The 13,900-nt window shown below is 41.4% G+C and overlaps 1 long non-coding RNA gene across 1 annotated transcript; it reads left to right on the top strand.

Annotated features, from left to right (window-relative positions):
* The first annotated feature begins 3,664 nt into the window (after positions 1-3,664).
* On the top strand, positions 3,665-5,291 carry LOC110343342. Its single transcript, XR_002385599.2, has 2 exons — positions 3,665-3,764; positions 4,612-5,291. It is a non-coding gene; the product is annotated as an uncharacterized LOC110343342 (long non-coding RNA).
* The last annotated feature ends 8,609 nt before the right edge of the window (positions 5,292-13,900 follow it).

The following is a 13,900-nucleotide window of genomic DNA, read 5'->3' as shown; positions in this document are numbered from 1 at the left end:
CAGGTCGTTCTTATCATTTGGGTCCAGTGTCTTCTGGAAACTGGTACTGAGCTATTGAAGGATGAAATTCTGCATCCTTCCATGGTTTATTCTTTTCCTCTGTTTGTTAGTCATTGCCTAAATTTCCTGAATGCATTACCAGACAGGATATCTCTTTCCCTTGTGTGTATCCCCACCACTCATGGAATTCACATGGCATTTTCTTCCTTAGAAGACTCTAAGGTTTGTCCCATTCTGTCGTTGGTTCCTGTGACTGGGACAGACATGGATAAACTTCCTAACTTTCCATAGTCAAGCACTCACATTCAAGCCCTGGGTCATCTGGAAGACACATATTCACTAAAGGAAACCTGGTGATTTCTTTGCTTAACTCAGAGCAGGATTAAGACAGGAATTATACCAACATTGCATTGAGTGAGCCAATCCTGAGTCTAACTACAGAAGCCCAGACGTTCCCTAGAAAACTTTGTCTGGAAATACCAGTTGAGGCAAGCACTTTTACAAGTAGTGGTTAGTCCTACCCCATCCCACTGGGACTGCTGTTTTAAAAGTAGCTCACTACCTTCTTTCCTGTCTAACTGAGTCTTGCCACTCAGCACTTGAGATGTTGGTGAATTAGTTACCAGGTTGGAGAGATTTGATGCTTCTTACTCCTGATCTAAGAGTCCACGTGAGCTGTGTGTGGCTCCTTCTGTCCTACCATGACTTCCTTTTACAATACGGAAGGTCAACCCCATAGTACAACTATCAGTGGTGAAAATCACAATCATTCTACTTAGTTCTCTACTGCCTTCACTTGCTAAAGAGAAAAGGGAGAGTTAACAGGATGCATGAGTTTGCCATACCTCAGTCTGAACAGAAATTTCTGCTTCATTTGCCTGGGGCTGATTTTTTTTAAATTTTTAAGATCTCAGGTTTATTTGTTTTGAATTGCTTGTCTATAAAACATTTTCATAGTATAACTAGAGTGGAGGATTTTTTTAATTTTTATTTTTAAATTTAAATTTAAATTGGAAACAAGGTTGCTTCACATGTCAATCCCAGGTGCCACTCCCTTTCCCTCCCCTTCTCCCAAGCCCTCCCACCAACACCCCCAACTGTTGGGGAAGTCCTGTTATTTGCCTGTGCATTTGTCAATAAAGTACTGTCTGGCCAATAGAAAACCTAGATAGGAGGGACTAGGAGTCGAGGAGGATTCTGGGAAGGGGAAACACAAGAGAGTCAACATGTGACGCCATGGGGGTAGGACGCCGGGAACTATTCTCCGGTAAGAAACATACTTAGATTAACTATTATGGGGTAATTACTTAAGGCAGAGCTAGCCAGTAAGAGACAAACAAGGCCAACAACTTCATAATTAATATAGCCTCCTGTGTGTTTATTTGGGACTAATGCGGCTCTGGAACCAGGGTGTGTTGGGTGTTGGGGAAGTCCTGTTATTTGCCTGTGCATTTGTCATCTGTTTTCTGTACTGCCCTCCCCAACCCCCCCCAATATTCCCTCATTTCCCCAGGGAGGGTGAGGCCCTCCATGGGGGTGTCCATAGTCTGTCATTTCATCCAGGGCAGGGCCTAGACCCTCCCCCAAGAGTCCAGGGTGAGAGTGCATCTCTCATTTTTGGATGGGCACCCAAAGTCCATTTGTATGCCAGGGATAAATACTGATCTACTACCCAAGGCTCAATAGATTGCCTAGGCCTCCCCACTGACACCCACATTCAGGGGGTCTTGATCAGTCCCATGCTGGATTCCCAGGCATCAGTCTGGGATTCGATAGCTAACCCTTATCGGGTCAGCTGTTTCTGGGGGTTAAACCAGCCCAGTCTTAACCTCTTTTCTCACCAGTCCTCCCTCTCTGTCACTGGATTCCTTGAGTTCACCTCAGTGTTTAGCTGTGGGAGTCTGCCTCTGCTGCTATCAGCCATTGGATGAAGGTTCCGTTCCCCAGACTCTCTGGTCATGGGTTTGTAGACTCCCCAGATCTATATCTAAAATCCATATATGAGAGAGTACATACCATGTTTGTGTTTTTGTGACTGGGTTACCTTACTCAGGATGGTTTCTTCTAGTGCCATCCATTTGCCTGCAAATTTCAAGATTCCATTGTTTTTTCTGCTGAATAGTACTCCATTGTGTAAATGTACCACATTTTCTCTATCCACTCTTCAGTTGAGGGGCATCTAAGTTGCTTCCAGGTTCTGGCTAATACAAATAATGCTGCTGTGAACAGAGTGGAACAGACGCCCTTGTTGTTTGAATGGGCATCTTTTGGATATATGCCTAAGAGTGGAATTGCTGGATCTTGTGGTAGACTGATTCCCATTTTCCTGGGGGAATCTCCATACTGGTCTCCAAACTGGTTATACGAGTTGGCACTCCCAACAGCAGTTGAAGAGTGTTCCCCTCTCCTTCCATCCTCTCCAGCATAAACTGTCATTGGCGTTTTAGATTTTAGCCATTCTGACAGGAGTAAGATGGTATCTCAGAATTGTTTTGATTTGCATTTGCCTGGGGCTGACTAATGCTATTTTTTCAATTAGTAAAGCATTTTTGTTTTACATTAGTATTTTTAATATCTCATCTATTTTCTTTGCTGCTCAAAAACAAGGCAGCATTGTTAACTGAATTCAAAACACACCAAACAGCTCTTGAGTATTGGATGTTTTTGTTTTACATGTAAACCTTGGATCAGACTGTCTGGGAGAAACTAGGCTGTTTTTGTAACCATCCTGGCAGGAGTGAAGATATTCTAGAGATATTTGTTTCCTCCTTTTGGCTGTCAGACTAGTGAAACAATGGTCCCCAAAGAATTGGAATTTCTCTTGGAAACTTGTAATTTCTCCTGAAGTCTGGTGAGTCATAGAAGGAGTGTATCTACTAGGAAAGGATTTCACACAGTTCTAACAACCTCTTGAACCAACACCAGCAGTAACTGTTGAACTCTGCATAGCTCTTAGTCTCTATTTACACACCGAGGATAGACTCTCCTTGGCTTCTTAACAAGGTGGGCAATGGAATGCATCTTCTGTTTCATTCCTTGTCTCTAATTGCTCAATGGAGGACAGGTGAAGGAGTCTAGATTGTTAGGGCTGCTGGGGCCCCAACAACTCACTTAAAGTCTTCAATCTTAGCCGGGCGGTGGTGGCCCATGCCTTTAATTCCAGCACTTGGGAGGCAAAGACAGGTGGATCTCTGTTGAGTTTGAGGCCAGCCTGGTCTACCCAGCAAGATCCAGGACAGGCTCCAAAACAATACAGAGAAACCCTGTCTTCGAAAAACCAATAAATAAATAAATAAATAACAAAAAAATACGTCTTTAATTTTAATAATCCTCACACGGACACATGGACCTTTCCTTATTTACATCCTTTGCTCCAAAATTAACTTGAGAACTCAAAGTGCTGAGTTCAGAAAACATGTTTATGATCTTAAGTGACAGACGGTTTCTGGCTGGATTCCACAGAGCAGTGCTGGGGCCAAGGGGACATAGTATGAAGGGGGTTGGAGCTCTCCTTTTCTCCATCTGTTTCCACGCTAGGCTCAACACTTCTTCTTTCAATGGCTAGGCTCCTGAAAATGTGCCGTGTTAGGCAAGAGGAGTGTTTGGCTCTGCCAGGGCAGTAACTCATTTCCTGTTTGCAAATAAAAGTATTTCCTACCCCACAGTTTTCATCGGTATTGTTTTTAGAAGAAAGAAACTGCTGGCATTGCAGAAGCGGAGCAGGTACCTCCTTGCTCTCCTGAGCCGGATAAAGTAGATGAAAGGTCAGCCACACGCCCACACCAACAGCCCGGCTGGTACTGCCTGGCAGCTCAGTCAACAAGGGGAAGTTTAGTAGGTGAAGGGTCACTCTTGTGCAGTAATAACTTTCCATGCATCAACTCTCAGGCATCTGGTTTCTGTTTGTGGAAATAGGGCTCTCTAGGGGAAAGGACACGCAGGCCAGAAGTGGTCCTAGAATAACCCATGTCTGATTCTGGCAGCTTCCAAGACATGAGACTTAGTACAGACCCCATGGCTTTTCCAAATTCTGCTGCCTAAGTGGAAAAAACAATTGTAAAGTGCTGTAGGGAACAGCCAGTACCCACTAAGAGGAACTGAACATCCTTCAGGCTCACACATTTATATTAGGTAAACAGCATACAGAGCAGAAAGGGGGAGAATCTTTTTAAAAGAATAAATCCATAAAGGAACCTGTAGGGTTTTTTTTCTTTGTTTGTTTGTTCAAGACAGGGTTTCTCTGTGTAATTGCCCTAGCTGTCTTGGAACTAGCTCTGTAGGCCAGGCTGGGCTATGAACTCACAGAGGTTCACCTGCCTCTGCCTCCTGAGTGCTGGGATTAAAGGCGTGCCACCACCACCTGGTTTATTACTTGTTGTAGACTAGAGCAGCTGTTAGTCTTTAGGTGGGGTCAGCAAAGACATGTGAAAGTGTGTCTTTAACATCCGGCTTAGGAAAGACCCTGCCTCATTATCCACACCGTGAGCTGTGATGATCAAGTAGGCCATGACAACTGTTTACTAGATTATCAATGGCAGTGAAATAAACAGGAAATGGGGGCGGGGATTGCTTGTGATGAGATTTTTTTTAATTAATACTTTTTTTTTCCAGATCTATGTGGATTGATGTAAGATCTCTGTTCAAGATTCTATAACAAAAGCTCGTGGTCTCAAGCTCCCTCCCTTGCTCTGGCCCTATGGAGTTGGCTATTAGTTTTTTTGTTTGTTTGTTTTGTTTTGTTTTCTGTTTTATATGCTCTGGATTCTCTAGGACATGGAGGCCTGTGTTTGGGAGACTACCATGGCATCACTGTGAGAGAGACCTTGCAAACAAGGTTCGGTTCAGATGGTTTCCAGATTCAGACAAATATGAGCTGCTACCCCTGAAAGATGTGGAGCAGAAGGAATGGTCATGACCAACATCTCACAATGAATATATTCAAATGACAAATAACTCGCTAGTTCACAGTCCAGGTGGAAATTTACCCAATGTGGACTCCACTGAAGGAAAACCTGGTCAGCTAAGATACACTCATGTTTGCTCTTCTTATCTGAAATTATGGAGTGGTGGACAGACTGTTCTTGAGTGAGGCAAGGAGCAGGCAGCTAGAAGGATGGTTACTTTTAGAGGAAAGGGTAGAAATACTGAAATATCACCTGATGAATGTTACCGAGAGAACCTAGAAAAGGAGATGGAGAGAGGGCTGGTCTAGTCTTTAGCTTAAATAGTCTCCATTTGCTACTGCCCTCTCTTATTTTTCCTTTGGTTTTCTATTAAATGATTGATTCTGAGTTGTTCATACCCTTTTATTTATCTTTTTACTGTCAATGGATATTATATTCCAGGGTTCAATCAAAGAATCTATACACTACACCACATTGGTAACAGCTACTTTTCCTCAACATACTTATGAGATCTCCAAATTACTGGGCTTTCCATATTCTTTCTTCCATATTCTGATAGAGCCTCTCACTTTCCTACTGTCGCTGAAAGGAAGAACTAATATAATGTATTCTCTCCTTCAAAAAAAAAAAGGTGTCCAATATCTCAGTCAACTCATTTCAATAGTTTGATTTATGGAAGAATTTCTCAAAGCCAGTGAGTAAATAGCATTTGCCCTTTCTCAAGAAGGGAAGATTTGCTTTGTCTGGCAACCAAAGAAATAATTAAGCTAATTTCTCCATGGACTTTGGAAAAAGTGGCAACAAATAATGGATTTGTCCTTTAGGAAACATTTTAAGGGAGCATCACACTGTCTACAGAGCCATTTAAGGCAGTTCCAGATCAGCTGTCAGCTAGTTTCTCATTAAGGCCATGTTTAAATGGTTGTATCTAAGTATTGTAGGAGACATATCAGATAAACAACACTAGCAAGGAGTGGAGAAGTATTGATTTTTTTCAGTCCAAATGTTTGCTAAGTAAATGATAAACAATTTCCCTTTGCTGTAACATTTTCTTGAGGTCTTGCTGGCAGCCAACACATGCTTTTCCTTTAGCAGCAAAAGTTTAATTACCAGGAAAACGAAGGACATATTGGCAAATTAGACCGAGTAACAGAACATTAGACTCGTTTAGGTGTGAATGCATTTTTCACCTTGTCTTCCCCTTAACTTGAAAATCTTCTCTCCCTTCCCTGAAGAAAATACTTCTGTGTTTACAATACTATTACCCATAAAGGGTGGCCATGGGAACTTTAGTAAACCTTATTCTTGCATCCAAAACTGAACCCCTTTGAAATAACAGATGCAGGGATTTTAATGGGGATTGTATTAAATCTGTATATTGCTTTCAGTAAGACTGCCATTTTCACTATGTTGATCCTTTGTATCCAAGAGCATGGGAGAGATCTTTCCATTTTCTAGTGTCTTCTTAATTTCTGTAAAGACTCAAAGTTCTTGTGATACTGGTCTTTTACTTGTTTGGTTAGCATTACCCCAAGGTATTTTATGTTGTTTGTGGCTATTGTAAAGGGCGATGTTTCTCTGATTTCTTTCTCAGCCCTTTTATCATCTGTATATAGTAGGGCTACTGATTTTCTTGAGTTGATCTTGTATCCTGCCACTTTGCTGAGGGATTTATCAGCTGTAGGAGTTCCCTGGTAGAGTTTTTTGAGTCACTTATATAAACTATCATATCATCTGCAAATAGTGAAAGTTTGACCTCTTCCTTTCCAAATTGTATCCCCTTGATCCCCTTTTGTTGTCTTATTGCTCTAGCTAGAACTTCAAGGACAATATTGAAGAGGTATGGAGAGAGTGAACAGCCTTATCTTGTTCCTGATTTTAGAGGAATCACATTGAGTTTCTATCCCTTTAGTTTGATGTTGGCTGTTGGTTTGTTGTTATGTTTAGGTAAGTTCCTGTTCTTCCTGATCTCTCCAAGACCTTTATCATGAAAGGGTGTTGGATTTTGTCAAAGGCTTTTTCTGAATCTAGTGAGATGATCATGTGACTTTTGTTTCTCATCTTGTTTATATGGTGGATTACACTGAAGTATTTTCCTATGTTGAACCATCTCTGCATCCCTGGAATGAAGCCTATTTGATCCTGGTGGATGAGTTTTCTGATGTGTTCTTGGATCCGATTTGCCAGTATTTTAGTGAGTATTTTTGCATCAATGTTCATGAGAGATATTGGTCTGAAGTTGTCTTTCTTAGTTGTGTCTTTGTGTGGCTTGGGTATCAAGGTTAGTGAAGCCTCATAAAAAGAGTTTATCAAAGACCCTTCTGTTTCTATTGAGTGGAAAACTATGAGGAAAATTGGTATAAGCTATTCTTTGAATTTCTGGTAGAATTCTGGATTGAAATCCCAGCACAATTCTTCACAGACCTTGAAAGAACAATTCTCAACTTTATATAGAAAAACAAAAGACCCAGAATAGCCAAAACAACCCTGTTCAACAAGTCAATGTCCGGAGGTGTCACATTCCGGGCTCCAAGCTGTATTACAGAGCTATAGTCCTGAAGACAGCTTGGTGCTTGGTATTGGCACAAAAATAGACAGATAGACCAATGGAATTGAATTGAACACCCCAACATTAACCCACACACATATGAACACCTGATCTTTGACAAAGAAGCTGAACTTATACAATGGAAAAAAAGAAAGCAATTCAACAAATGGTGCTGGCATAACTGTAGGCTGATAGATAGATCCATGTCTATTACCATGCACAAAACTTAAATCCAAATGGATCAAAGACCTCAACATAAATCCAGCCATACTGAACCTCTTATAACAGAAAGTGGGATGTACCCTTGAACAAATTGGTACAGCGGATCGCTTCCTGAACTCCAGTAGCACAGACACTGAGATCGACAAATTAATAAATGACACCTCCTGAAACTGGGAAGCTTCTGTTTTAAAGCAAAGTACACAGTCAACAAGACAAAAAAGCAGCCCAAAGATTGGGAAAAGATATTCATATTAAATCTACATCTGACAGAGGGCTGATCTCCAAAATTTACAAAGAATTCAAGAAGCAAATCTCCAAAATACCAAAGGATCCAATTAAAAAGTGGGGTACAGAACTAAACAGAGAATTCTTAGTAGAGGAGTCTAAAATGGCTGAGAGACACTTAAGAAAGTGCTCAACATCCCTAGCCATCGGGAAATGCAAATCAAAACAACTCTGAGATACTTACTCCTGTCAGAAAGGCTAAAATCAAAAACACCAATGACAGTTTATGCCAGAGAGGATGTGGAGAAAGGGGGACACTCCTTCACTGCTGGTGGAAGTGCTGACTCATACAGCCTCTTTGGAAATCAGTATGGAGATTCCTCAGGAAAATGGGAATCAGTCTACCACAAGACCCAGCAATTCCACTCTTAGGCATATACCCAAAAGATGCACATTCATACAACAGGACATCTGTTCCACCATGTTCATAGCAGCATTATTTGTAATAGCCAGAACCTGGAAGCAACCTAGATGCCCCTCAACTGGAGTGGATAGAGAAAATGTGGTACATTTACACAGTGAAGTACTATTCAGTGGGAAAAAACAATAGAATCTTGAAATTTGCAGGCAAATGGATGGCACTAGAAGGAACCATCCTGAGTGAGGTAACCCAGTCACAAAAAGACAAACATGGTATGTACACACTCATATATGGATTTTAGACATAGAGCAAAGGATTGCCAGCCTACAATCCCACTGCCAGAGAGTCTGGGAAACAGAACCTTCATCCAGTAACACGAGGCAGACACCCACAGCTAAACCCAGTGACAGAAAGGGAGGACTAATGAGCAAAGGGGTTAAGACTGGGCTGGTTTAACCCACAGAAACAGTTGACCTGAACAAGGGGGAGCTCTTTGACCCCAGACTGATGGCTGGAAGGACAGCATGGGACTGCCCCAGACCCCCTCAATGTGGGTGTCAGTGAGGAGGCCTAGGTAATCTATGGGGCCATGGGTAGTATTTACCCCTGGCATACAAATAGACTTTGGCTGCCCACCCCACAATGAGCAATGCTCTCTCAGCCTGGACTCTTCGGGGAAGGCCTAGGCCCTTACCTGGATGAAATGACAGACTCGGGAGATCCTCTACGGAGGGCCTCACCCTCTCTGGGGATTGGAGTGGAGATTGGGTGGGCGACTGGAGGGCCTGATGGGGAGGGTGGAGGAGGAGGGGAGGGAGAGGGATCTGGGACTGACATGTGAAGCAAGCTTGTTTCTAACTTAAATTTTAAAAAGGAAGGAAAAAAGAAATAACAAATGCAGTGATTTGTAACAGGAAAGATGGAGTGTAGACAAAGAAATCCCAGGCTCTTCATCTGTTACTTTTACTCACTGAAATTTTTCTAAAATTAAAACACAAGTACATAGTTTCCCCCTCCTCTTTTTAAATATTTACTAAGAACCTTTGAGAGAGAAAAGACATCCATTTATCCATGGCTCAGTTTCCACTTCAACAAAATGTTGTCACAGACAACCTCTAAGGTATATCTTATTTTTGCCATCTCGTCCACTCATTTTCTCACAGGAGGAGTCTGGGTCCTTACTGCTATTCCTTGATTTGTGTGGGTTGAGCATGAGCTACCTTTCCAAGCAGGGACAGCCTTGCAGTATCCCAGGCAACAGCTGTCTCACTGCTGTCAAATTCCTGCAGGTGATAGTGTGCCTCGGAGAAGCAAGTGATCTTCATCACTTCCCCGTGTAGCAAAAACCACCATTAGTTTTCCTCCCTTGATTTTTAAGGTACTTGTCATAGCAACAAAAGGTCTTGACTAACACACTCTTGGGATGTCTTCATCTCAGGAGTTGAGGAGATGCTTGGGTTCTTCTTGGAGAACATTACCATTTTGTCTTGTCATGAAAGGTCAAGTGATTGCCCCCATGAAGGATGTGGAGATTTGGATCAAACTCCTTGATTATTCCTTAATGTAGTTTTTAAAAACTTACTCATTTTAAATTGCATATATTGCAGGGCATGTGTAAGTGATGCTGGTTCTCTGAGAGGTTAGAGGTTTTGGGTTTCCCCGTAGTGGTGTTGGGGGTATCTTTGAGCCCCTTGATGTAGATGCTGAGAACTGATCCTGAATTCTCTTAAAAGAGTAGTGTGTTTTCTTAATGAAAACTATCTCTCCAAACCCTCTAAGGTAATTTTGAATCTTACCTGAGTAATATATGCATGACAATACTGCCAGGTGCTGATCATTCATTTTTATCAATGGAGACATTGCTGTGAGGACCAAATGGCTCCCAGGCATGGCCCTGTAAGGTTTTGAAAATTCCTACTCCGGAGCTTCCAATATCTTTACTGAACCTTATCCTCTTACCATTCAGAGATTTTGTGAATAAATTTTATTTTTGATTAAGATAGTATGATTCAGGAGCAACTACAAATTTGTAAACTAGATCTAGAAGCTGGCAACAACTTGAAGGAGACCCTAAGGAATTTCTTCATTTGTTTGTAGACCAATATCGTCATGCATAGATATCATTTTACTAATAATTGCCTCTGACATCCTCCCCAGACCTTCTGTGTCTCATAGACTCACAGTCACATTTGGTTACAATATCTCCCTTGAGTCTTATTCTTTTTTTCCATTTTTTATTTTTAATTTCATTTTACATTCCAACCACAGTTCTCCCTCCCACCACTCCTCCCACCCCTACTCACCTCCTCTCATTCTGCCTCACCTCCCCGCTCCCAGTCTACCCTTGGTTCACTCCACCCCTGGTTCATCACAGGTAAGGGCTCCCATGAATAGTCAACATAATCTGGCACAATAGGATGGGGGAGGGCCAGACCCCTCTCCCATGGATTAGGACTGTGCATGACATCCCACCATAGGGAAGAGGCTCCAACAAGCTAGCTCATGTACCAGGTTTGTATCATGGTCCTATTGCCAGGAGACCCCTTTGATATTCCAAGCTTCACAACTGTCTCCCACATATATAAGGCCCAAGTTGGAGTCTCCACCTTTCATCATATTCTTTACCCCATTCTCTCAACAATGTTGACAAGGATTGAACTGCTTTATGTTGCAGAAGTATTGTGGTTTTGGTTGAGTTTGTTCCTGATTTAAACCTTCATACCCTATCTCCACAAACAGACAGTAGACACTTAACTGATTGGTGCTTTGTCCCCAATAAAGTTTTTTTCTTTAATCTCATTTATTTTTTGCCTGCCAAAATTTAGTCCATTCAAATTCCTGATGTTGTTCATCTCTTCTAAAAACCAACTTCTGTCATCTATATTTGACAATTCTGATCTTGCCATTTGGCTTAAGCAGTTGGTAAGGAGAGTACCAAAGCCAAACTCTTTGCATGAGCTCTAGAAACTGTTTTTGTAAGAAGATGGAATAGAAAACAAAATTGGCAAGATGCAATTGAAGGAATAGTATCAAGTTCAAATGTGGATGGGAAATGATGCATTATTAAATTGTTCTTTTGGAGATTAAAAAAAGTATGTATATATTTCAGTTAACCTTCCACCTCCAGGCAGGTATCCTGGGTTGTATAAGATGTGTAGCTGAGCAATCTAGCAACCAACATTCCTCCATCCTCCTCTGTGGTTTCTGCCTCTACGTTCCTGCTTGAGCTCTTCCCTTAGTGGATGATGGACTGCAACCTGTAGGCCACAAACCCTTTCGTCTCCAAGTTGCTTTTGGTCATGCTGTTTATCACAGCAACAGAAAGCAAACTGGGACAATATCCTTTGCTTAAATATGTTGAAATGAGCTGACTGTCCTAGGGTTTCTATTGCTTTGAAGAGACTCCATGGCCATGGCACTGTTACATAAAGGGAAAACATTTAATTGGTGTGGTGTGGCTTACACCTATAGCTGTTTCATCAGCTCCATATCTCCAAAATGTCTTCTCTTAATTCATGTGCTTGGTCTCACTGATGACACACATACAGCAATAATGAGATAATGAGGAAACACTGAGACTACTAGTACTTGGAGAAACCAAACTTTAAAAACCAACTTTATTTGATTTAGTTCAGCTTTATTTTTATGTATATATTTTTTGAGTCTCATGTTTCCCAGCCTGACCTCAGACTTACTATGTAGCTAAAGGTGACCCTGAACTCCTGATGGGTCTGCCCCTACCTTGGAAATGCTGGCATCACAAGCAAGCTAGTTACAACCAGTTCAGATGGTGCTCAAGCTTGAACCTCTGGCTCCATGCATGCTAGGAAAGTATTCTACAAATCAAGCTACAGAACAGACCCACAAAATGTATTTCTTTTAGGCTTTATACCCTTGTAAACCCATCGTACCTTGAAGATAAGACAAGTCAAAATGCACATTATCATGTAATCTTACAGATATAGAAGCTTAAACTTAGCAAAACAATGCACTGTGGGTATTAGATGTCCCATCGAGATTGTGACTGACTGGGTGTTGGGACTGGCCTCTGCTATCCAACATAGCAAGAATGTTTCACTATATACTGCTTGAGGGGGATGGAGGGATCATAACTAAAGCAATTTCTACTAAATGCATACCGCTTTTGCATGACAAACTCAAACACTTGTTAGGGCAAACTGTCCTAAGTGGTGGTTCTGTGGGGAGGGTGAACATATACAAAGACACACATACATATATACTACTTTTAATATGTATTATGTATTTTTCTTGTCTATGTTTTAAATGTTCACTTCTTAAATAGTGTCTTTGATAAAAGCTTAGAATCTTGAATCTAATTATTTCTTTAATGTTCCTGTCTTTAGTAGTAATTAGCCTTTCTAAGGAATCTATGCCTACCACATGGTCACTAACATAGAAGTGAGTCTTCTCAGAATTTTGTGTTGGCTCATCTCAGTCACTGTGTTTGAGACTGCCTTGTTCTTCCCTTTCCTTCCCACAGACTCAACATTAGTTGTCTGAAAAAGTCTCTAGTTGTTGAAAATCTACACTGTCTATTATGGCAAGGCAATAGCTATCCTCAATTTCAAAAGATCAGAGAGAACATTACAGTCCCTAAACCCTTAAACTGGAAAGATCCTTTGAGGGGTCTTCCTTAAACTCTGTTAAATAAGGCACATTTTTATCCCAGGTATACAAATGGACTTTGGACTCCTATCTAACAATGAGAGATGCACTCTCACCCTGAACTCTTGGGGGAGGGTCTGGGCCCTGCCCTGGATGAAATGACAGATTTTGAATACCCCCATGGAGGGCCTCACCCTCCCTGGGGAAATGAGAGGATGTGGGGGGGGTAGGAGGGCACGGGAGTAGGGGAGGGAAACGGAGAGGGTCCTGGAATTGACATGTGAAGCAACCTTGTTTCTAATTTAAATTTAAAATTATACATATATATATATATCAAGTAAATGTAACTTATTAAATTTAAATAACTAAAACCCAAAAAAAGGCTTTGGTTTTATGAGACAGGGTTTCTCTGTATTGTTTTGGAGGCTGTCGGACAAGCCCGGCCTGGAACTCATAGAGATTTGCCTGCCTCTGCCTCCCGAGTGCTGGCATTAAAGGTGTGTACCACCACTGCCTGGCAAGATAGTCTTTATCAAATCACCTTGGGGACTTTATTCAAGGCACAATGTTTTGATTTTTTTGTGTGTTTTTTTGTTTTATTGGCTTTTGTTTTGTTTTTTACCATTGACTTGCTTTCCTGTTTTCCATCGGACCCTTCCATATGCTTTAGAATATATATATATATATATATATTTTTTTTTTTTTTTTTTTACCTGAGACAGGGTTTCTCTGTATTGTTTTAGAGCCTGCCCTAGAACTCACTCTGTAGACCAGGCTGGCCTCGAACTCACAGAGATTAGACTATATATTTTTATAAAGTTCATCAGTGATGAATGAATGAATGTGAAAAGACACCATGACCACAGTAACTCTTATAAAGGAAACCATCTAATTGGGGCTGGCTTACAGTTTCAGAGGTTTAGTCCATTATCGTCTTGGCAAGAAGCCTGGCAG

Source organism: Mesocricetus auratus, unplaced genomic scaffold, assembly GCF_017639785.1.
Source record: "Mesocricetus auratus isolate SY011 unplaced genomic scaffold, BCM_Maur_2.0 Super-Scaffold_100019, whole genome shotgun sequence".
NCBI lineage: Eukaryota > Metazoa > Chordata > Mammalia > Rodentia > Cricetidae > Mesocricetus > Mesocricetus auratus.
Note: the sequence above shows the minus strand (reverse complement) of the source record. Positions and strands in the feature narration are given on the sequence as shown.